This window comes from Petaurus breviceps, unplaced genomic scaffold, assembly GCF_028583685.1.
Source record: "Petaurus breviceps papuanus isolate PSGF00001 unplaced genomic scaffold, PetGlider_PUasm1.0 229, whole genome shotgun sequence".
NCBI classification, from domain to species: Eukaryota; Metazoa; Chordata; class Mammalia; order Diprotodontia; family Petauridae; genus Petaurus; species Petaurus breviceps.
In genome coordinates, this window is record NW_027185903.1 from 22236258 (window position 1) to 22259077 (window position 22820).

Consider the following 22820-nt stretch of genomic DNA (forward strand, 5'->3'; position numbering starts at 1 on the left):
ATATTTGTAATCTCTATAGGCATTGTGAATATGGCATTGCTGATACACTGCCATATTCCAAACCCTCTGGTGACAGGATTTCACTCCTCATGCAAACCAATGACCTGACAACTAGTTGGAGTAGGTGAAGAAGAAAGAAAGTGAGAAAATGACTCATCTTTCTGGCCCCAGTACCCCATCCCCTCAGACAGACTATAAGCCTCTTCAGAACAGAGTGCCTGATTTTTGTTTCTATGGTCCTTGTCCTTAACATAAAGAAAATATTTAACAAATGTTTAAATTAAACTTAATGCTATAGGAAACTTCCTAAAGGATTATTCCTATCATCAGTTCAATTTCCATCTCCTACCTCAGGCTAGTCTAAAGCAATGCTTCTTAAACTCTGGATTGTGACCTCATATGGAGTGGCAAGAAATTTGGCAACAATAAAAGGTTTCTGAATATGCAATGACCAAAAATTAATTAAAAATCAAACTCCTAGTGAATCTGAGGTGTTTCTGGCAGTATTTGCCCTCGTTGCATAGTCCAACTTCACTGCAGCCTTGGTTCTGAGCACAAAGCATGTGCACTTTGAGCAGCACATGCCCTGAGGCTACACAACACCAATGAATGCAGCTGAAATACAAAAAGGGCTCTTGAGTGGAAAAAGTTTAAGTGGCCCTGGTCTAGAGGACTGTCTCACTGCCATAGCCAAGATAAAGCTGCTCAAACTTTTTACAAGCCAACTGAGGTAAGGACAAGCAAAACATTTCACATTTTTATAAGAAATGACAAGTGGTGTATGCACTATGTGAATGTAATGAAATGTTACTATACCGTAAGAGATGAGGAAACGGTTGATTTCAAAGAGACGTGGAAACACTAATATGATCTGATTTAGAGTGAGGTAAGGAGAACAAGGAAAAAAATTATGCTATAACATCAAAATTATTAAAAATGAACAATTCTGAAGATTCCACGAACTGATGAAGAATGAAATGAGCAGAACCAAGAGAAAAATTATATAATAAATAACACTGTGAAGGCAAACAACTTTGCAAGCTCAAAGAACTATAATCAATACAATAACTATTCATGATTCTAAAGGATAGATGATGGAACATTATCTCCCAACATATTTGGGGTATAAAATGAGAACCCTCCAAAATATAGTCAACAAGGCAATGTTTGCTTAACTATACATATTTGTCACAAGGTATTTTTCTCTCTCTTTTTTTAATTGGGTAGAGTTGGAACAAAGAGAAAAAAAATTCTGCTAATTAAAAAAAACTCTTTGAAAAATGTAGAGGGGGCACTATAGGTGTGAAATATTACAAACACTGCATTGTGCTTAATTGTTTACTTTGTTATAAAAGAGCCCTCATGGAATGGAAGTAATGAGAATATTTATAACATAAAAAATAAATACCAATAATGTAATGTAAAAAATAAATACCAATAATATAATGTAAAAGATAAATACCAATAATGTATTATAAAAAATAAATATCAATAAAACTGTTTTAAAAGAAAAATAATTATGAGTAGTAATGCCATCAAAGACACATTTTGAGAAATTCTGCACTTAAAGAAAAGCTCACTCAACACATTAATATTGTTATAGTTATTTTATAATTTATAAATATCCATGTAATATTAGATCATTTCTATTTTTGGTTTAAGATTATTTTGTATGTAAACAAAATTATAATTAATTCTAAAAAAAAAAAGCAGATATGATGGGGTGGAGGGGAAGTACCTATGCTGAAAAGTAAATGACACTGGCTTATAGAAAGAAAAATGTCTATGGCAAAATCATCAGAGGAATGGGGTCTGTGTTTGTTTTTACATAATTTGGACTAGAACTGTCTGGGAGGTGGATGGATAATGATGTCTTCCACCTTCTTCCAACCCACCTGCCCTCTAAACCCCACATAAGAGTAACAGACCACCCTGTCCCCTAGCACTGCAAAGGTAGGTTTGTCATATTTCACCTTCCCCCTCCTCAGGGTTCTCTGGTACCCTAAGTAGGTTTGGGGATATCTAAGTTCTCTGTTCCATATCCCACTGATAATGTCCCCCTAAGTGAAGGAGATGGTCCTCTGCACCATAACTCCATTTAGTCACTTAAAAGTCACATTCACTTTTATACAGAAATATTCCCTGCTAAATACTCCCTCCAACCTGTGGGAGGTATAATCTCCCTCTCTTCCTATACTTCCTCACTGTCTGTGGAGGAAAAGGGGATTCATTTCAGTACTTAGCTCAGTTTCCATAGAGCATGCTCCCAGTTCAAGTTCAAAAGTGCCCCCTGGCTCAAGTCCTGGGCACCCTGGCTTCTCAGAGTTTCCATGCCAGGCTGGCTGACTGCACCACCCCACCTGAAATCCTGGTTCCAAGGTTGCCAGGGCTCTACCTCTTGGGTGGTATGGATTACTTCCAGCACTTGAAACTGATGACACAGCACAGAACAGAAACAAACAGCTCCAATCCTGTTTCTTAGAGCTGGAAATAAAAAGAGGGAACAAGGGAAGGACAGTCCTTCCCTTCTTACCAGTTCAGTTCATGGTGCCCACACTGGAGGTAGACTGGCATCTTCTTCACCCTCTGGTTGCTGCAGATAAAAGATCCCAAAAGGAATGTGGCAGAAAGAGGCAGCAAAAAGAGCAAGCAAATAAGTTGCACCCATTTTAAAGACACAGACAGCCAATCCAAGGAGGTACCCCTAACCTGGGGGATGCAGTGGACTCTATGCTAGGCAATCTGAACATGCTGTAAAGGTGCCTCAAGGTCAGCTCCATGTTGGGAAAAATTGGCCTGCCCAGAGAAGCCTGGGATACAGAAGGAGCTTTGATTCTACATGCCATAGATACTATGTGTACACAATCATTTAGGGGAGATGTGTGTGTGTGTGCACGTGCATGTGCATGTGTGAAAAGAATATGTAAGGATTTATAGTTTCTTCATCAATTTCTAATGTAAGAACTTTGACCACCAAAGTGAATCTTAACCTAGGTTCCAAGCTGGCCTATAATTTACCTACCAAAGTGGGTAAGACATGAATAACATAAGGATTGAGTAACTTAGAAGCATGAAAACATGGATACCACTTGATGCAGAGTGAAGCAAGCACAGCCAAGAAAGCAACATACATGAGTACAACAATGTAAATGGAAAGAACCCTCAAAACAATCAAAAGTAAATGTTGCAAAATTATAAAAAGAAAAATAAATATGTCACCAAAGAAGAGATATGAGATGACCCCATCCAGTTCTTTTATAGAAGTGGGAGATTCAAGGGTGTGATACCTCACATATTATTTTTCAGAGTTTTTTGATGTAGTGATTACTTTTACCGCTTTTTTTGTCTTTGCCCTTTTTTTCTTTAAATAAATATTATTTGTGGGGCGGCTAGGTGGCACAGTGAATAAAGGGCTGGTCCTAGAGTCAGGAGGACCCGAGTTCGGTTCCAGCCTCAGACACTTAACACCCACACAAAAAAACTAGCCGTGCAACCTTGGGCAAGTTACTTAGCCCCAATTGCCCTCCAAAAGGCATATATATGTATGTATGTATATATATATATATATATATATATGTGTATATATAATTTGTTACATAGGATGGCTCTCCAGGAGGGGCAAAATGGATGGATATTGTGAAAAAAAATTTTTGTTGTAAAAACAAAAGATAGCATGAAAATTTTATTTTAAATAAAATAGTTTTTAAAAAAAGAAATAGAGAACAACAGTTTAGCCTCAAGGAACAATGTCTTCTGTCTAGTCCTCTAAGACCTCCTAGGTCTTTGCTAATCTTGGAAATGCCAAGGGCATTTTAAAAATGAATCATTCTCTGAACAAAAATATTGTGTGGCTTCTATAGAAGCATTATGACAACATTCCTCACTAGAAAATGATGCAAGAGTGGGGGAAAGAAAAAGAATCCCAGATTACTGAATGAGGGAAAAATGCAGAGGAATGAGACTCAATTAGAAATGTCCAGAAGTGAAATCGGGCTTCTTAGGAAGTAGTAGGGTCCTTCTCATAACAATCAAATAACAACCACATCAACAATAAGAGCACTTATATAGTACCTACCTGGCACCAGTCACAATGCTAAGTGATTTATAAATAGTTTATTAATTGAAGTTCACAACAACCCTAGGAGGTAGATGCTATTCTTATCCTCATTTTATAGTTGAGGAAACTGAAGCCAAAAGAGATCAAGTGGCTTACCCAAGGCCACACAGCTGGAAAGTGTCTGATTCCAGATCCAGCACTCTATCTAGTAGGCTACCTCAAGCAGAGACTGGAATACCATTGGTCATGTGTGTTAGGGGTTGTTGTTCACCAATAGGTTCTGCTATATGGCCTCTAAAATCCTTTCCAATTCTGTGTTCCTATCTCAAGGCTTTGAAACAGACTGGCTGCAGTTTAATGCTGTAGTACATTGCAGGTTAGATCAGCATTGTATATTGGTACCTACATTTATTGACCTGTAAAACAACATTTTAAGACTATCATTTCATACTATGGACACGGATTTAATGCTAGTCTTCCCACAGATAGGAGGGCATGTGTGCATGCATGCACATTCACACACACACACACACACACACTCTCTCTCTCTCTCTCTCACACACACATTCCCCTTCTCTCAGTCTTTGCATGATGTGACCTCTTAACTAATTAATGGCTCTGCTCCTTATTTTCTGATAGTTGCTGGTGAAGAAAGACTGAATGATGCATCTGAAAGCCATAAGAATACACCTGCATCCCCAGAAACAAGTGTAGAAACGATGTCATTTCAATTTTTGCTTCCAAATGGAATGAGACCCTGAAATTAATTTGCTAACATCATAAATCTATAATACTTTGTCCTACTGTGAAAGAGGAAGGAAAATAGACGTGTCTGTAATCCCTATCCTAAACTCACTGGCATGAACGCCATCCCCTGCCCTGTGTGAAGGCAGAGAACACGAGCAGGCAAGCTCTTCCGTCTTCTTTGGGACTCTTCTATGTCTTCCAGCTTTGAGAGGCAAGATGAATGAGACCAATCTCACTTGAGTTTACTAACGGAAAAGAATCTGGGAAGAGATGAGAGGAGCAGGCAATTTCCATCACATGTCTTTCTCCAGTGTGATGCCCTAGAGATTAGGGTGTGATCTCTCTCTCTCTCTCTCTCTCTCTCTCTGTTCAGCTGAGTTATCTCACTACCAATAGAAAATCTCTTCACTCTGTATTGTCTGGTGTATATTCTCCAACTCTTCTGCAATGATTTAGGAAAATGGGCTTCTTCTCTATTTGCTAGGTGTCTTCATTGTGGAACTGGTTTTCAGTGGAAGGGGGGTCAAGCCTTGGACACAGAATCTGGGATCCCCAATCCCCAACAACAATGCTACAGTGACCATTGAATCCAATATTATCCCCTACACTGACAGTATTTAAGGGAATGGATAAAGTTCTAGCTGGGTACCCCATCTCGTCCCAACTTCCTACTTCTCCTCACAACAGGAATTAAAATCTCACTTGGAAAAGGGGTGGGAAGAAGATATGTCATTTCTGGAGATGTCAACTCTACCTGCCTTCAAACCACACAAGAGCCCCATGCCATACACAGGACCTCACCATATGCAAGGTCTTGGTAAATCAGGATTCATTTCATAGCCTTCAAAACATTCATCCTGGGGGTGGCTAGGTGGCGCAGTGAATAGAGCACTGGCCCTGGAGTCAGGAAGACCTGAGTTCAAATCCAGCCTCAGACACTTAACACAAAACTAGCCATGTGACCTTGGGCAAGTCATTTAACCCCAACTGCCCTAAAAAAAAAAATTTCATCCAAACACTGGCTTGAAACTTAAAAGGAGGTATTTTTTTTCTTCTCAAAGACATTCTCATTTCTGTTCTGCATATTAGTTTCTGCCTCTCCTTATTTGTTTGTTATCATTTAGTATTTATTCAACTCCTACAGAATGCTAGCACCCTATCTGAGAACTAATCGAAAACATGAAGTATAACATTGGAGGAATCTGGGCAACATACAACTTTAATATGTTCAATAAATATTCTTTCTGGAAATAAGTGTAATTGGAAGCCAAAGCCAAGACTGGTAAAAGCACTTTTAAAGCTTAAGCTGTTGTGTTTATGTGGATAAAGTCCTTCAGGAGAGACACCCAACCAGACTCATCAAAATTCCCTCATAAATAGTGTTTCCTCAAGGGACTAACAATTCAAGAGGACACTGTGGTAGTAATGGCAATTAAAGATTCCCCTGTATTGGCTTGGTTTTCAAACCAAGTTGTGTTAAACCAAATTGTGTTAAAACCCAGAGCTTGTTAAATCCCACCTGTGGGGACTTGTTGATGTGAAAAGAAAGTCCTGAACTGGGAGGAGCTGGTGATGTAGATTTGGAGAGACAAGAGAGAGGCAGAAGAAACTTTTTTTTTGGAAGCAGCACCTCGTGGAGAGAGAGAGAGACTAAGAGAATTGCTGGTGGCCGCTTTGAATTGCCCTGGACTTTTGAGACCTGCCCCCTGAGCTGCCAAGGACTGAGGAGACATGGCTGTTTTGCTAGTACTTTGTCTGTCTGTTTTGATGTTGTTTTGCCAGATTTGTCCATTGGTGAAAGACAGTCCTGTTGAAGAAGTCCTGGAACCTGGCTGTTCGCTAAGAAGCCCTGAGACTGTCCTGCAGACAGAGAGTGAATACTGTCCACTGGTGAAGGACAGTGCTGTTGTTGCAGGGGTCTGGGAACCTTTCTGTTGGTTCAGAAGCCCTGAAGAAGGATTTTCTTGTTGTATGTTTACAGAAATCCTGGGAGAGGGCTTTGCTAATGTGTTCAGGGGTTCTAGGACTGTTCTACAGATAGAGGATGAATTCATGAAGGGACTGGCAATGTATCTTATGGCCTTGCTAAGCCTTGTCTCCCCAGGAACTAAGATTGCTGAGAACTTGCCTCCTGTCAAGATGAAGAAAAGACCTCCATTTGGGTATTAAGTGCTGTGTTTAAACTTGATGTAACTCTGGGGTAGATTCAATTGTGATCCAGGGGTGGGGAACTTTTGACCTTATGTTTGGAAACTAATCTCCATTTGAGAAGAGGGACTTTGTGGTGGATTAAATTAAGGTATAGCCTAGGGGTGGAGAAGTATTTAGAACAGAGACTTTGTAATTGATTGAATGATTGGAAGGTCCTGGGGTGGGGTAGTACTTGGAGATTATTTAATCGGCTTAGTAAATGCTGTATTTGGAATGATGTCATGTTTTGATCTTCTCTGTTCTTGGTTTGTCACTGAATAAAATGGAGAGCACCTATGCTGGTATTTTGAACCTTGGGAAGTTGCCCTTCCTTGGCAATTACATTACATTAAGTCTCTCTCTTCACCAGGTGCCATTACTACCACAGACACTTGACTCACAGCTCAGTTGCTTGTTCTTTGCAATGACTGTACCTTTTCAAGGTGAAGCCTTGATCCCATTTCTGTGCCCCAGGGAAAACAGCCGGACAATTGTTCTTTCAGGGCAAGGAAGCCTGAAGGCTAGGTCCATTGAGACAAGCATGTTTTGTGATGTGCGTGAACATATGCACTGTTCAGTAGTAACCAGGAACACTGGGTACCTCTGCAGCTACAAGGCTGATCACTGACCTTTAAGATTTTAAAATATGATTCACTGTGTCACAAAGACCATGCCATGGTCAGATTTTATATAACATATATTTGTAAATATTTCCCTATCTTGTCTGCTCTATTACACAGTCAAAGAACAAAAATACAAAAATATTATGGTTAACAAGTCAGGCTTTTGTTTCTGGGAAAAAGCAATCAACAAATGTCTACTACATACTATGCTAAATGTTGGAGATTTTTTTTAATGTGTTAAAATAAATGATTCCTGTCTTCAAGAAGATTACATTCTAACAGTGGGGGAAGCAGGGAGCTTGGGAATCTTTAAAAGCAGGGTAAAATTTCCAAAAATCTAGCCAGCCAGTTCTCTCTATCCTGTTTAGTTCTCAAACCAGCATGGTCCACCTGAAGTGACTGTTCAAGATACATTTATCAATGGACCAGTCAAGCAGTCAACTGCATGCCACAGTCTGGACAATAGGCATTCTTCATTCAGTTTGGTTTTTCCCTTGTGGCTAGTGATAAGACAGTGATAGCTGTGTTTGAGTAATGGAAGGCCATATGACCTGAAATTCATGTCACCTGAAGGGCAATGGAGAAGTATGTGGTAGATATGAATAAAGTGAAGCTGAGTACTACCAAAGAATTGCACAAGAGAACTGGGGAAATGGATGTCATCTGAGGGATATTTGAAGACAAGGTGGACTGTCAACCATGGAGGGAAAGCAAAGAATGAGGAATGAATAGCCAACATGTTCTATTAATATATAAACAACATAAAGAAAATGAGAGGAAGGTTCACAATACTGTCTGCCCAGAGTGGAGGACTTAGAGAAGAACACGGATGAAAGTCACACAAGACGAGTAGTCATGGATGTATTGTGAAGAGAGCAATCCTATCAATAAGATAGAAAATCCAGTGATGTAAGTGCTGCTTAGTTCTTATAACTGGATTTCTAGATCTCTTCAAAATGATGCTATTGTTTAATACAGTCAATCTTCCCAAAGGTGCCAAATGTACTATTCAGGATGTGATATAAATGACCCATCAGTCTGGTCCCAGAGAACAGATGAAACCCATTTCTTCCTCGAGGTAGAGAAATAGAAGATTATGAGTGTGGAATGTTATCCTATGAGGACACAATTTCAACTGATTTTTTAAACTGTTTTTCTTTATAAGGGAAAAGTTCTTAAATAGGAGGTAGGGGTGAGGACTTCATAGAACAAGTGTTCTTGATTTTATTTTGCGATCTGGCACATCCTCAGAATAACTGCCTACATTTGTAATTGAAGAAAAACCAAAATTTCATTTAGAGATTATTAAATATAAAGGTGTGATTTTTCTTCATCCAAGTTCATAGACACGCCATCCCCCCATCTACTCACAGTCCCAAGGATATCCAGATTAAAAATCTGATTTAAAGAAATCAATAAGATACATACACACATACACAAACACACACTCACATAGATATAGATAAAATAATCAATGGGTGCATTTATTTCATTGGTATAGGGAGTTCTTAGGCAAGGAACTATATTTGCAACTTACAGCCTTAAAGTGAGAAAATTAAGAAGCTAAGTGACTTGCCCAGGGTCACACAGGAAGTATATGTCAGAAATGGGAAAGGTCTTCGCAGCTTTAAGGTCAGTTTTCTATCCATTATGCCTCTGCCTCTCATAGAGAGAAACCAACAAATAGTTTAACTAAAAAGAAAAAGGTGTGCCACATAACGAAGTCACATTTTGGGGATGAAACTGATTTTCATAGCTTTGTAAGACTTGTCTAAGACTGTATTTAGAAAAGGAAGCTGGAAAACATTAGTTTGGGAGAAATTAATTTTGAAATCAGCTCTGCTTGCTTCAGCACATGAAATACAGCTGAGATGTTTCTTGTGGTGGTGATGGTGAGCTAGAAAGGAGCCCAGCTCCAGTTGGAAAGACCTGAAATTTAAACTGAAGCTAAACAATATCTTTTCTCTCATCATCCTGGCACTTAAGAGCCCTCACTCGTGTTGCTAAAATGGATATGACCCTCTCTGAGTCTGTTTTCATATCTGTAAAACAGAGATGATAATAATAATGCCTACCTCACAAAGTTGTAATCAGAATCGAATGATAAGAGGCAACTAGGTGGCACAGTGAATAGAGCACCAGCCCTGGAGTCAGGAGGACCTGAGTTCAAATCCAGCCTCAGACAATTAACACAAAGTTAGCCATGTGACCTTGGGCAAGTCACTTAACCCCAATTTCCCTGCCTTCCCCCTCCAAATAAAAAGAGAATCAAATGATAACTATGAAGTACTTTTTAAAACTTCAGGCACTAAGGGAAGGAAGGGCTATGTCACAGACAGATGCTTTTTCAGGCATTAGTTGGAGTAGCTGACTACCACCATTGCTTCTGACTATGAACTTCTATGATTCTAGGACACCCTAATAGAGTATCTCAATCTGATAAAAACTTAAAGAAAAGAGGTAACATGATTTCCCCAGATTTTATCTATTATAGCTATCATATTACTTACAAAAGTAAATTAATATGTGAGAACCATGCTTTGTATGAAGATATGATTCAATACATTTCAATTTTCCACAGTATCTGGCAAAAATTTTTCTTCCTCCATGAAACTGACTTTCATAAGATTCTTTTTTCTAGAGTGGCAATCCTTACACACACACACACACACACACACACACACAAAGCTATCTAATTGAGATAAAGGAATAATGATGTGTCCTTCAAAAATTAATGTGATTCCTGATGTGTTCAGCATTTGTTCACTATCTGGAGTCAGAGGACTCTCAAATTATGCCTCTGGAACTCATCCACATGTGAGGCCATGAGGAAGTTACTTAGCCTCCCTTGTGTTGGCCTCAGTTTCCTCATCTCTAAAACAAGATGGTTGGATTAAATGGTCTCCTACGTCCCTTCTAGTTCTAAATCTGTAACCCTAAAATCTAAAGATCCTATGAACTAGACATCTCAGTTATCAACATTTCAACAAATCCCTGCAATCACTAAAATTATTCAAATGGGTCTGATGTATTTACATTAGGATCAAAGGATCATGGGCAACTGGGGGTGGAGTGGATACAGTGCCAGGCTGGAGCCAGGAGATTCTTGTCTTCCTGAGTTCAAGTCCAGCCCCAGGCACTTACCAGCTGTGTGACCCCCAGAAATCACTTTGCCCTATTTGCATTAGTTTGCTCATTTGTAAAAATGAGCTAGAGAAAAAAAAATGAGCTGGAGAAGGAAGTGGAAAAACACTCCAGTATCTCTACCAAGAAAATCCCTAATGGGGTCTTGAAGAATCAAACACAACTGAACAAAACAACCAAACAACAAGAAGATATTATTGTACTTGGGGATGAACATAATATAATTGTAAAGCTAAAAGGGACTTTAAAGTCCAATCCTTTCATTTTTTAGATGGGGAAACTGAGGCCCAGAGAGTTGAAGTGACTTCCCCAAAGTCACACAGATATTAAGTGGTCATCATTTACCAAACCTAATTTCCCTCCCACCTCCCACACATACATCAGGAAATTACCAAATGACTGGATTTTGAAATGTTACGGTTCTTTTCCTTTTGAGTTGTCTCAAAGTTTTGCCACCTATATTGTACTAAAAAATAAAAACAATCAAGTTGAGTTTATTTACATCAATGTAGTATACAAATAAGAGCCAGGATCACTTCATGGATAGAGAGCCAGCCTAGGATTTATTTAGATCTGAGCTCAAGTCCTAACTCTCACATATATTGGTTATGTGACCCTGGGCAAATCATAACTTCTCTGAGCCCCTGGTAATTCTCTAAGATGAGAAATTTCAGGTGAATTGCTGATCCGCCTCGGGGAAAGAGTTTCCACACTGGGAATTCTCAACACTGATGAAATTATATATCTGTACTGAAAGGAGAAAAAAAAAACACAAACTCAAAGTGCCAACTGAGTTTTGAATACATGAGCTGACTATTATTCTCTTTCCCTCTGTAACTTGACTACAAAGGAAGCAGCCCTTGGGAAAAGAATGAGGCATCTGAGGATTCGTGTGTGCGGGAGTTTGCAATGGACTTTGAATTTGCCAAAATGAATTTTCGCATTCTCCTTGTGCGAAATGGCAATACTGAGTCATCCATTTTCGTGTTGTTTTTTTTTTTTCTTCAATCCTGCAGCTCTATGTCTGGGAAAGCTAACTAGCATTTCTTCCTCAGTTTTGCTTGGATATGACAGATTCTCTCACTGCTGGTACATTAGTCTTCCCTCAGCACCTCAAGCTCATGGAGAACAAGAATAGCTAGCTCATTCATGACATTCTAAAGCAGACATGGGAAAGCTGTTGACATTCAGCAAGAAATAGGAAGCAAAGAAAGCTACACTTTCCCCTCTGTATTGCTCTTACCAAAATTTAGAAAAAGCAGTCAGTCTTTCTTCCATAATATTTCCTCAAAAAAAAAAAATGTAACCACTTATTTCAAAAAGTCAGGGGGAAAAAATAGGCTCAATTCATTTCATGTGTTTTCACGTGTTATAGCAGATTATTAGCTTATTAGGTGAAAATACACCCCATTACTTGGGCAATTTACATGACTCACAGAAGGTTAGAAAATCTTGAAAAAATGCTAGGACCAGGAGTAGGTAACGTAAGGAGTCACCTAGAGCAAAATAAGAAAGGTTGGGGCAATAAAATAAACCTTTCTGAACTCACATCTTCATAAGTACAAGGCCAGCTCTCTATCCACTAAGTGATCCTATCTCTTGTTATTACATAATATGAATAAACTCAGCTGGATTGCTTTTATTTTTCAGTAGAACAGGTTGCAAAACCTTGAAACAATTCAAAAGGACTGAACTATAACATTTCAAAATTCAGTTATTTGATAATTTTCCTGATTTATATCTGGGGCTGGGGGTGGGGAATGGAATGTAGAGCACTGTTCTTGGGACTAAGAATTTTGGTTTAATTACTGATGAGCACTTGAATACCTGTGTGACTTTGGCAAAGTTGCTACAACTGTCTGGATGTTGGTTTCTTCATCTGTAAAATAAGAGGACTGGACTTTAAGGCCTTCATTCTGGCTTTGCAACAATGATCCAGTGATCTCTAATGTAAATAAATCAGAGCCATTTGAATGGTTTTACTAATTGCAGGGATTTGTTAATAGACTACTAGTACTTTTCATCAATGTACATAATTTTAAGGCCAGGAAATTTCATTTCCAAATCACATCAAATCAACCTTTATGTTGTTATACAAAGTAGTAGGTCCCAGGGCAAGATTTGGTACAGCAGAAACAAAACTGGCTCTGTAATGAGAGGACCTGGATTCAAATTCTACCTCCTGCATTGTGTGCTCTTGTGCAAGACCCTTCATCTTTCTAAGATTTGGGGGGAAAAATGGTGATAAACAGATGTGTAGAATGGTTTTACATAATACACACACACATATACACACACAAATACATACATACACATATTTGTGTCTAATGGTAACCATGTAGGAGAGAAGAAAAAAGTAAAAACCAAGTTGCATGATAATGTTATTATATATTTAAAAGGAATAGTAAGTTGTATATAATAGAGTTGCAATTTCATGCACAATCATCTTTTTTTCTATTCTACTATGTTATGGAAATGCTTATTTTATTTCTTAAGTTCAGAATAAAATTTTTAAAAAATTAAAAATAAAATAAAATGAAAGATTTGGCCTGGATGGACTCTGAGGTCCTGTCTAGCTCTAGAGCAAGGATCCTATGACCTTTTAGTGGCCAAAAAAGGTGCAGAAAATGTACTAGTTTTCAAACCCTGACTAGAGTACTTGATGTCTTATCCTGGCTTTCTTCTCACTGATTCACTTCCCATTATCATTACACAAGGTCAAAGACACATTCCTCAAGCTGGGTGCATAAGGAATCCTTCTGATCCAAAGGAAAGAGGATTGAATGTTTTAGTCTTTCCTCTAAGGCTTATTAACAGTATGACCTTGGGCAACTCATGTGACTTCTCTGAGCTTTAGCTCCCTCACCTCTAAGTAGTCCAGTACTCTAAGAGTAGGGCAGCTAGGTTGCACAGTAGCTAGAACACCATGCCTGGATTCAGGAAAACTCATCTTCCTAAATTCAAATCTGGCCTCAGACATTTACCTCAGTTTCCTCATCTGTCGAATAAGAATGGCAAACCACTACAGTATCTTTGCCAAAAAAACACAAACAGCAGAACAAACATAAATAAGAAATCAATATTCAGTCAGCGGATCCATGTTTCCTTTAGGGCTCCCTATATAAAGTTTAAGTTTGAGTTTGACACCACTGGCCTAAACAATCCTAAATCTGGGGCAGAGGGACCAGGCTGTTATTCTAAACCACTTCCATTTTCCCTCCCTCTCCCTCTTCCTAGAATTCAAGTCCAGGAATTGGGTCACCCAGGAAAGGGTCAGAGAAGTCTAACTGACTGCTGAGGGCCAATGGGGCACAAAAGACAGCTCCAGAGTAGACAGATCCTTCATATTACTCACAAGAGAATCAACTAGGAGGAAAATGAAGAAGTATAATGGTGGGTAACCGATATTTCTTCTTCCCCTATACATTTATGGTAACTGTCTAGGAATTGGGGCTTTCAGGCTACTTCAGTCTAACACATGTTTCAATGCAAAGGAGGAAGTGAGAACTGGGTTCAGCATTGACAGTTTGTTCTTTCTAAGACAAGTTAGTGTCCAGGCAGAGAAACATAATTATCAGATCTTAATTTATTCCTAGCCTGAAGGGGAATAAAAACTGAAGCTAGGAGTAGGGCTGGTTCAGATTCCATCATATCTTTGTCTTTTGCTATTGTAGCTGTTTTCTACTAACAAGGCTATATTTTCCTTCCTTCTATCTCTCCCCCTCCACCATGGGAAAAAAAATGAAGAAAATTTTGTAACAAATAAGCATATTTATAAAAATAACCATAATTCCTACACTGGCCATACACAGAATGAAGTGTATGTCTCATTCTATATCTTGAGATCATCACTTCTCTGTTAGGAAGTGGGTAGCAGGCTTCAACATTAGTCTTCCAAATCAACATAATCATCAGAGTTCTTAAGTCTCTCAAAATTGTTTATCTTTACAATATCCAAAGAGATCAAAAATAAGGAAAAGGATATATATATCTATATATATGTATATATATATATGTATACACACACACACACACAAATACTTATAGCAGCTGTTTTCATACTGGCAAAGCGAGTGTTGGGGACTAATAAGGTAATGACTAAACAAATTATGGTAGATGACACAGTCTTTCCTTGAGAAGCTAGAAATGAGATATCAAAAGTGGGCCTTCTTTTGTTCCCTACCAGAACTTTATTCTAAATTCCATTCCCAATACTCGGCTCCCCCAACTTATAGAAAGTGAAACCTTTAGCCTGAGTCCCACTCCTGATTATAATTTTCCCTCTTGCAATATAGGAACCCTGTAGTGGGAATATGGGGAAAAGAACAGGAGGTAGAAGAAATAAAAAGGGGGATCACTGAGCTCTTTCTTGGTGCCTAAGGATTCCAGGAGATTTTAGTCAGCTGTTTCTTATATAACTCCCCACAATCAGATCAGAAAGTGTTAGGGAAGTGAATTGCAAAGGGGGTCAAAGTGTGGACAGAGGCATTTCAAAATAGTACCACAAAACAACACGAGAATATTTGAAAGCTGGGTTCTAATTTGAAGTGGGAAGCTACTTGATTGATACAAGAAGTCAAGGAAATCTAAATGCAAACATCTGGGGATAATCAAATAGCCTTACAATCAAATGTCTACTTGTCATCAGATTTAGGGAACATTAGAAGTGTTCTGAAGTCACAACTGTCAATCAAACACATAGGACAATAGCTTATCTCCTAGGTAACAAAGACCCAAATTATGTAGAGATAAAGAGATCAAAATTCACATGATGATTTGGGTTTGGAATAATAGCCAGATGCTGGACTCTTGGGGTCTGACCCTGAGCTTCTTCCTCTGTTCCCCTATAGATATTTGGGTTGCAAAGGTGGTTTCCTAAGACCTAAATCAGGAAACATCGGGAGAGGGAAGTAAAGAGGGGAGTTTCTACAGAGTACTGGGCTTGCAGAGCTTTGTGATGGAGCAGGGCCTGTTGCCCTAGAAGGGGCAAAAACAGAAAGAAGTAGGGGGAAGGGAAAGGAACCCACATGCTTTAGCTTCCACCTCAGTGTCAAAAGGCTTAATTTTCATGTCTGTCATTCTAATTTAAACTCAAGTACAATAGGGAAGGGAAGGACTGCTCTGAGTCTGCAGGATGGCAAATCCTGAGGATAACATCACCTAGCTACCAAATAAGAAGCTAATAAATGTTTCTCATTTGCAGTTTGGAGCCTTAGGCACTGCTTCCATTCCAATCACTGAATTTATGTGACTCCCTTTAAAAGCAAAACCATCCCTAGTCTAAGTGAATCCATGTATATATGTAAAAGAAAAAAAAATCAATTCAGTACACCAAAGGAAAATGAAAACTCAAAGAGCTGAAATTTGTTTCAATATTTCTAATTAAAATATTGAGATTTAACTAGTTATGATGAATGAAGTCAGACCCTCTAATTACAAGGAAAAATCCAGGCTAAAATGCCTAAGAGAAATCAAATAAAGTCTGAACATATTTCGCATGGTAGCAAATATTTTCTAAGGTTTTCTCTTCTTTCTTTTAGTGCAACGTATATTATAGCAAGGTAAACTGTTGACATTAGGTGTTTAAAAGGAGAGCTGAACTGTTTCATTTTAAAGCCAAGTCCACATATGTACAGATTAACCAAACAAACCCTTTCCACTAGATGACAGTTTATTTTGCAGTTGAAAGAAAAAAAGGCAGCTTTCCCTGAAATGCTTGCTTTGCCCTGAGCCCAGAATTTAAACTCAGTTCACCAACTACTTCGGATCCCTTTGTTCAAAGGGTCAAAGCTGGTTCGAAACTTTTTCCTGTTCTTTTAAATAGAACCAACTGAATCTGTCAGCTTCGTTGTTTTGGAGTCTTTTCATCTTGTGCACGCCAAAAGTGGAACTGATTTCCAATTAGAATTTTCAAATGGTTATAAAATTGTGCAGTGGGGCTTATGCTCATGTTTTAAAAACTTAATTTTAAATGTGACATTTTTACCAACATGAATGACAGTGTAATAGGAAGGGGTTCCACACCATGGTTGGGGTTTAAGTCTGGGATATGAAATGCTAGGACAGGATGGGTAAAGAGGAGGAACTATGAAGTCTTTTCTAAAGATCTTCATCAAAAGAATATAGCTTCACCATTCTCTGGTGGTCTGAGTATATTTTAAAAATATTTTTTATTTGCTTTGGGTTTTTTTCTTTCTTTTTCCCAAAGAGTAAATGAATTAGAATAATATTTTCCATGCTTGATCTTGAACTCCTGGGTATCCGTGAAGATTCTACAGGGTTCTGCAAGCAAATACCTCCTCTCATGAATGTTTATAATAGTACGATATTTGTGTTTCTGGCATGATTTAGTAATTTACCTAAATCTCCATTAAAGGTCTATTCTGACATAGAAAAGAGTATAATCTCCTAGAGACCAAGGACCCTTTTGTTTTTGGCTTTGTATTTACAGCACCCAGCACAGTGCCTGGCATATAATAGGTAACTAATAAATCCTTGCTGAGTAAAAAGTTGTTCTATATTCACAAAGACTATACCATCAAGACATGAGCTATCAAAAAATCCCAATGAGCTGGGAAACCTTCCACTGTGGTCCCACGGAAGGGCATTATGTCTTGCATCCTGGATAAATTCAAAGATGCTCATTACTGGGGAGTTAACCACCATGGTATGATTGTTTTTTCAGTCACAGAAACTCACAATGACTGTCCCTGAAGACATAGAGGACTTCTGACTATAACAATGACCATATGAATAAAATGAAGTTACATCATGATCATCATCATAATAGTAATAATAACAGCATTAGTTATAGTAATAGCTAGCATTTATATAGCACCAACTATGTGCTAAGCACTGAGTTAAGAAACAAATAGACCTAGGGGCAGCTAGGTGGCGCAGTGAGTAGAGCACTAGCCCAGGAGTCAGGAGGACCTGAGTTCAAATCTGGACCCAGACATTTAACACACACACACACACACACACACACACACACACAAAACTAGCCATGTGACCTTGGGCAAGTCACTTAACTCCAATTGCCCTCCAAAAAAGCAAAAAAAATCATAAATAAAAAGAAACAAATAGACCTCACTAGCAGCTCATCAACAATGGTCAATTTTTTCCGATTTGTTCCAGTGAGTTGAGTGACTGACTATGAGATTTTTTTTTCATGTAACACATAGAAAAGATGGAGTTAGTGAGTTCAGAGACTAAAAATAATCTAAGAAACACTGCTCTAAATTATCTCTCAGTGACTTCATAACTCTGGTATTTCCAATTGCATCAAATAGTTATTGTTAAGTTATGTGATGATCTATCTATTTATATTACTCTGATTTTGTTAGCCAGACCTATAAAAACAATTTGAGAGTTCCAGTTGTTGTTGAGTCATGTCTGATTCTTCATGACCCCATCTGGAGATTTCTTGGCAAAGATACCATTTCCTTCTCTAGCTCATTTTACAGATGAGGAATGGATGATTAAATGACTTGTTCAGGATAACAAAGCTAGTAAATGTCTGAGGCTAGATTTGAACTCATGAAGATGAATCCTCCTGATTCCAAGCCCAGTGCACTATCCACTGCACCACCTAACTGCCTTGAGAGTTTCAGTAGGTATATAGAAAATAACACTTCATTTTAAGGGCAGTAATCAAACAAGGCAGGAAATGGCAGTGTGACAGAGTCTTCAATTGTTATAAATCTCACTGATTTACTTTGGTCAATTAAACTTCACATCTGACAGATCAACAGGTCCTGAACACGTATCTCTCTCATTTGGAGGAATTGACCTTGGCACATGGGCCCACAATCATTTTTACAGCTGGTTTTCTGGAAGAGTTCTGTTAACATACTTGATACCAACATTGAAACCAATATACCAACAGCTCTTTCACTCATTCTTCAGCCAGTATCAAAAACCAACTGCAACAAGTATTCTCTTATTCACCAATCAGCTACATCTACTTCATTGTTTAAACTCTCAGGAGAAGGCCCACACATACTCTGATCTCAGTAGAGCAGGAGAAGGAATTTAGGTCCCTGCGGGAACACAAAAATAAGCTTGCTTTGGGGTAAGTCCCATATGCAGAGAAAGTGGAGATGTAAAACAGGAGTGTAAGACTTAAGAGGATTGACTCTCTAATCATGAATCCAATTATTCCCATTATTAGGGCTGAATTAGCCATAACTAGTAACCACATTCAAATTTAAGTCTCCTGGTAATAATATCTAGAGTGTTGGGGGAACATTATAAATTCTCTGTATAGCTCAGAGAACACAGCAGCTGGGAGAAAACTGGAACCATCACATTTGAGAGCTGGTGTGAACATTAGTAGCCATCTTATCCAATCCATATACTAAAGGAATCATCACTTTAACACACCTGATGAATGGTGGTATAGCCTCTTCTTAAAGATTTCCAACAAGAGCAAAACCAACATTTCTCAAGATATGGCACCCTACGTCAGCTCAGAAGATGAACAGCTCTACCAGTAGAGGATAGAACAGCTAATCAAGCGAGTAGAAGCAGGACCTCCCTGCGGCTCTGGCTCCCACCTTCTCCAATTCATGTAAAAAGGGGACTCTAAACAAACCTTTTAGCTGCAGAACCCACAAAATGACACAAAGAAGCTAACCTCCTGCTGAGGACAGCCCAGCAGGCCAGCAGGAATTGGCGAGCTTAGTGCTCTGGGAGCGGAGCCCAACCCCACACCAAGGCATTAGCCCCAGGGCAGGCCTGACCAGCCACTGGCCAGAGGGACTACAGATCAGCAGCAGCTGTGGCTGTTTCAAGATTTATCAACACATAAATGCAAAGGACAAAATGAGAGGTCAGTGCAGTCTGGACTTTGGGACCCAGTAAGTGGAAGTGCATGGCTTTTGGCCCTGGGGCGAGAAGCCCCTGAGTTGCAGACACAGCCAGCCAGTGCCACGTGGCAGCTTCAGCTCCTAGCCTGCAGAGTGTAGGGGGACCAAGCACCGGTCTGAGGGGTAATCGCTCTTGCTTTAACCTTCTTGCATCTGGATTGCAGTCTAAGGTAGAAGTCCCGGGTGTATGTGTCCAGCTTGCCACAGTGTGTGGAGACCTCAGAGAGGGCACCCATCTAATACCTCCAGCAGCTGAGAAAACCTAAGCGTTGGGGATGGAAACTTCCCTGTCTGGTGGCAGAGTCCTACTGTGGCAAAAAGCCCAGGGGTCAAGTGACTGAGGGGAGACATGACCAGGCAAAGAAAACAAAGCAGGCAGAAGATTCCAACATTAGATCCTATTTTGGGGACAAAAAGGAACAAAGCATGGAACAGGAGGAAAACAGTGAAGTCAGAACTCCTGCATCAAAAGCTTCAAAGGAAAAGACGAGCTGGTTACAGGTCATAGAGGACCTCAAGAAGCAGATAAGAGAAGTGGAGGAAAAATTGGGAAGAGAAATGAGAATGATGAAAGAAAATTATGAAATGAGAGTCAACAGCTTGACTGAGGAAAATAACTCCTTAAAGAAGAGACTAACTCAAATGGCAAAAGAGGCTCAAAAAGCCAATGAGGAGAAGAATGCCTTAAAAAGCCAAATTTGCCAGATGGAAAAAAGAATCTCAAAAGCTCAATGAGGAGAATCATTGCTTCAGAATTAGACTGGAGCAAATGGAAGGTAATGACTTTATGAGAAATCAAGATGCTGTGGGGCAAAATAGAGGTTGAAAGAATCCACTGACCACCTCCTGAAAAAGATCCCCAAAGGAAAATCCCTAGGAATATTATAGCCAGGTTCTGGAATTCCAAGATTAAGGAGAGAATATTACAAGCAGCCAGGAAAAAACAATTTGAATATTGTGGAAACACAATCAGGATAACCCGGGATCTGGCAGCTTCTACACTGAGGGATCGAAGGGCTTGGAATATGATATTCTTGAGGTCAAAGGAGCTGGGATTAAAACCAAGAGTCACCTACCCAGCAAAACTGAGTATCATGTTTCAGGGGAAAATATGGTCATTCAGTGGAATAGAGGACTTTCAAGCATTCTTGCTGAAAAAACCAGAGTTGAATAGAAAATTTGACATCCAGATACAAGAAGCATGAGAAGGTAAACAGGGAAAAGAAATCATAAGGAACTTATCAAAGTTGAACTATTAACATTCCTACATGGAAAAACAATAATTGTAATTTATGAAACTTTTCTCAGTAGTTGAAGGGAATAGAAATATATATGTCTATATATGAGGATATGTGGGCATATGAATATATATGTATATATAAGAGGATATATGGGTGTATGAATACATATATGAATGTGTGTATATATGTTTACAGGTATACATAGATAGAGGGCACAAGACCAATTTAACAGGAAGGGATGATACTTATAAGGTGAAATTAAGAGGTGAGAGAGGAATATATTGAAAGGAGATTAGGAGAGACAGAATGGAGTAAACTGTCTCATATAGAAGAGGCAAGGGAAAATGGTTACAAAAGAGGGGAAGAAGAGGAAGGCAAAAGGAATGGCTCAACCTTATTCCCATTGAATTTGGCTTGAGGAGGGAATGAAATATACACTAAATAGGGTATCTCACCCACCAGGAGAATAGATGGGGAAGGGGATGAGAGGGGGGATGATGGAAGGGAGGGCAGGAGGGGGGGGGGTTGGGAGAGGCAAGTTGGAAGCACCCACTTTTGAAAAGGGGTGGGATCAAAGTAGGAAATAGAACAAGTGGGAGGTGGGATAGGAGGGAAGGAAATATAGTCAGTCTTTTACAATATATCTACTATGTTATTGTTTTGCATTAGCCACACATGTACAACCCATACTGAACTGTTTATCTTCCCAGTAATGGTGGATGACAAGGGAGGAAGGGAATGAATCTGGAATTCAAAGTTTTAAAATAAAATATTCAAATATATATATATTTATACATATATATCTGTATATGTATACTATTATTAATACTATTTTATATGTAATTGGGAAATAAGATATACAGGCATTGGGGCATAGAGAACCACTGGAAAAGTAGAAATGGGTATGGAAGAAAATATGGGAGAGAGCAGATTGGAGGAGGGGATATCCTGTGGGACTGCTATTTTGGGGCAGTGGATAGGGGAAAAATGGGGAGAAATCTTGTAACTCAAAATCTGGCGGAAATGAATGATGTAAATCAGAAGTTAATAAAGCATTTCAAAAATTAAAAAAAAGAACAGCTAATCAATCAATAAGCATTTAGTAAATGCTATATGTCAGAATATTTAGTCAGGTGATAGCAATGAGCTGACCACACATCAGAACAGCCATAATGAAGAAGAATCATAGCACAGAAGGACAATGGATCAGGTAGTAGACTTTGGGGACCAGTCTATATCAATGGATGATATTCATTATGAACACAGACTATACATGACCTTCAGGAATACTCCCTGAGACATTGAAAAACTAGTAAACATTGTAAAACCCTTAGGCTACTATGATAGCTAGCAATGTCTACTATGTTACCTAGAGTAGAATATGTATTGTTTGTTGATTTTTCCTTTATTTAATAAGAGAGTTCCTTCCTTTTAATATATTATGGCCATCATCCTTACATGCACAATTGTTTCAAGTCTGTTGGTTTGTCCAGAAGAGAGAGAATTCCAGTTTTCTGGTTTGGAGTCCTGGTCAATAGAAGCATAAAATCCCTAAAAGATAATCTGACCCCTTCATGCCATAGGTAGCTCTGATACATGGGAGATGGACAGAAGTAATATAATCTCAAAGAAATGGATAGACATGGGCAGAGATATATATGCATCTATAGAGAGAGTGTGTGTATATTTAGAGAATATAGAGTATATATGTGTATATATGTATATATATAAAATCTATAGAGAGAAAGAATATCTATTTATACACATAGAGAGCATATTTATATGTGTGTATATTTATCTAGCACATATGTGTGGGTATTGATCTATATGTACATATATGTATATATTTATATGTATATGTATATCCATCTATATGTATGTATGTGTGCATATCCATATATACTTATATACATAAGACCCATCTTCCAGAATTCAAATGTGACTTCAG

The 22820-nt window shown here is 38.7% G+C and overlaps 1 protein-coding gene across 6 annotated transcripts in view; it reads right to left on the reverse strand.

The window, feature by feature from the left end:
- Positions 1-22820, reverse strand: part of PDE4D (phosphodiesterase 4D) — a 1918796-nt gene that overhangs the window by 1686547 nt on the left and 209429 nt on the right. For 2 of the 6 annotated variants that reach the window (XM_069096355.1, XM_069096354.1), the window contains one exon: positions 2534-2593. The exons of the other annotated variants lie outside the window; for them this stretch is intronic. The gene's annotated coding sequence lies outside the window, so the exon portion shown is untranslated. The remainder of the gene's footprint in view (positions 1-2533; positions 2594-22820) is intronic. 6 annotated transcript variants of the gene reach the window in all.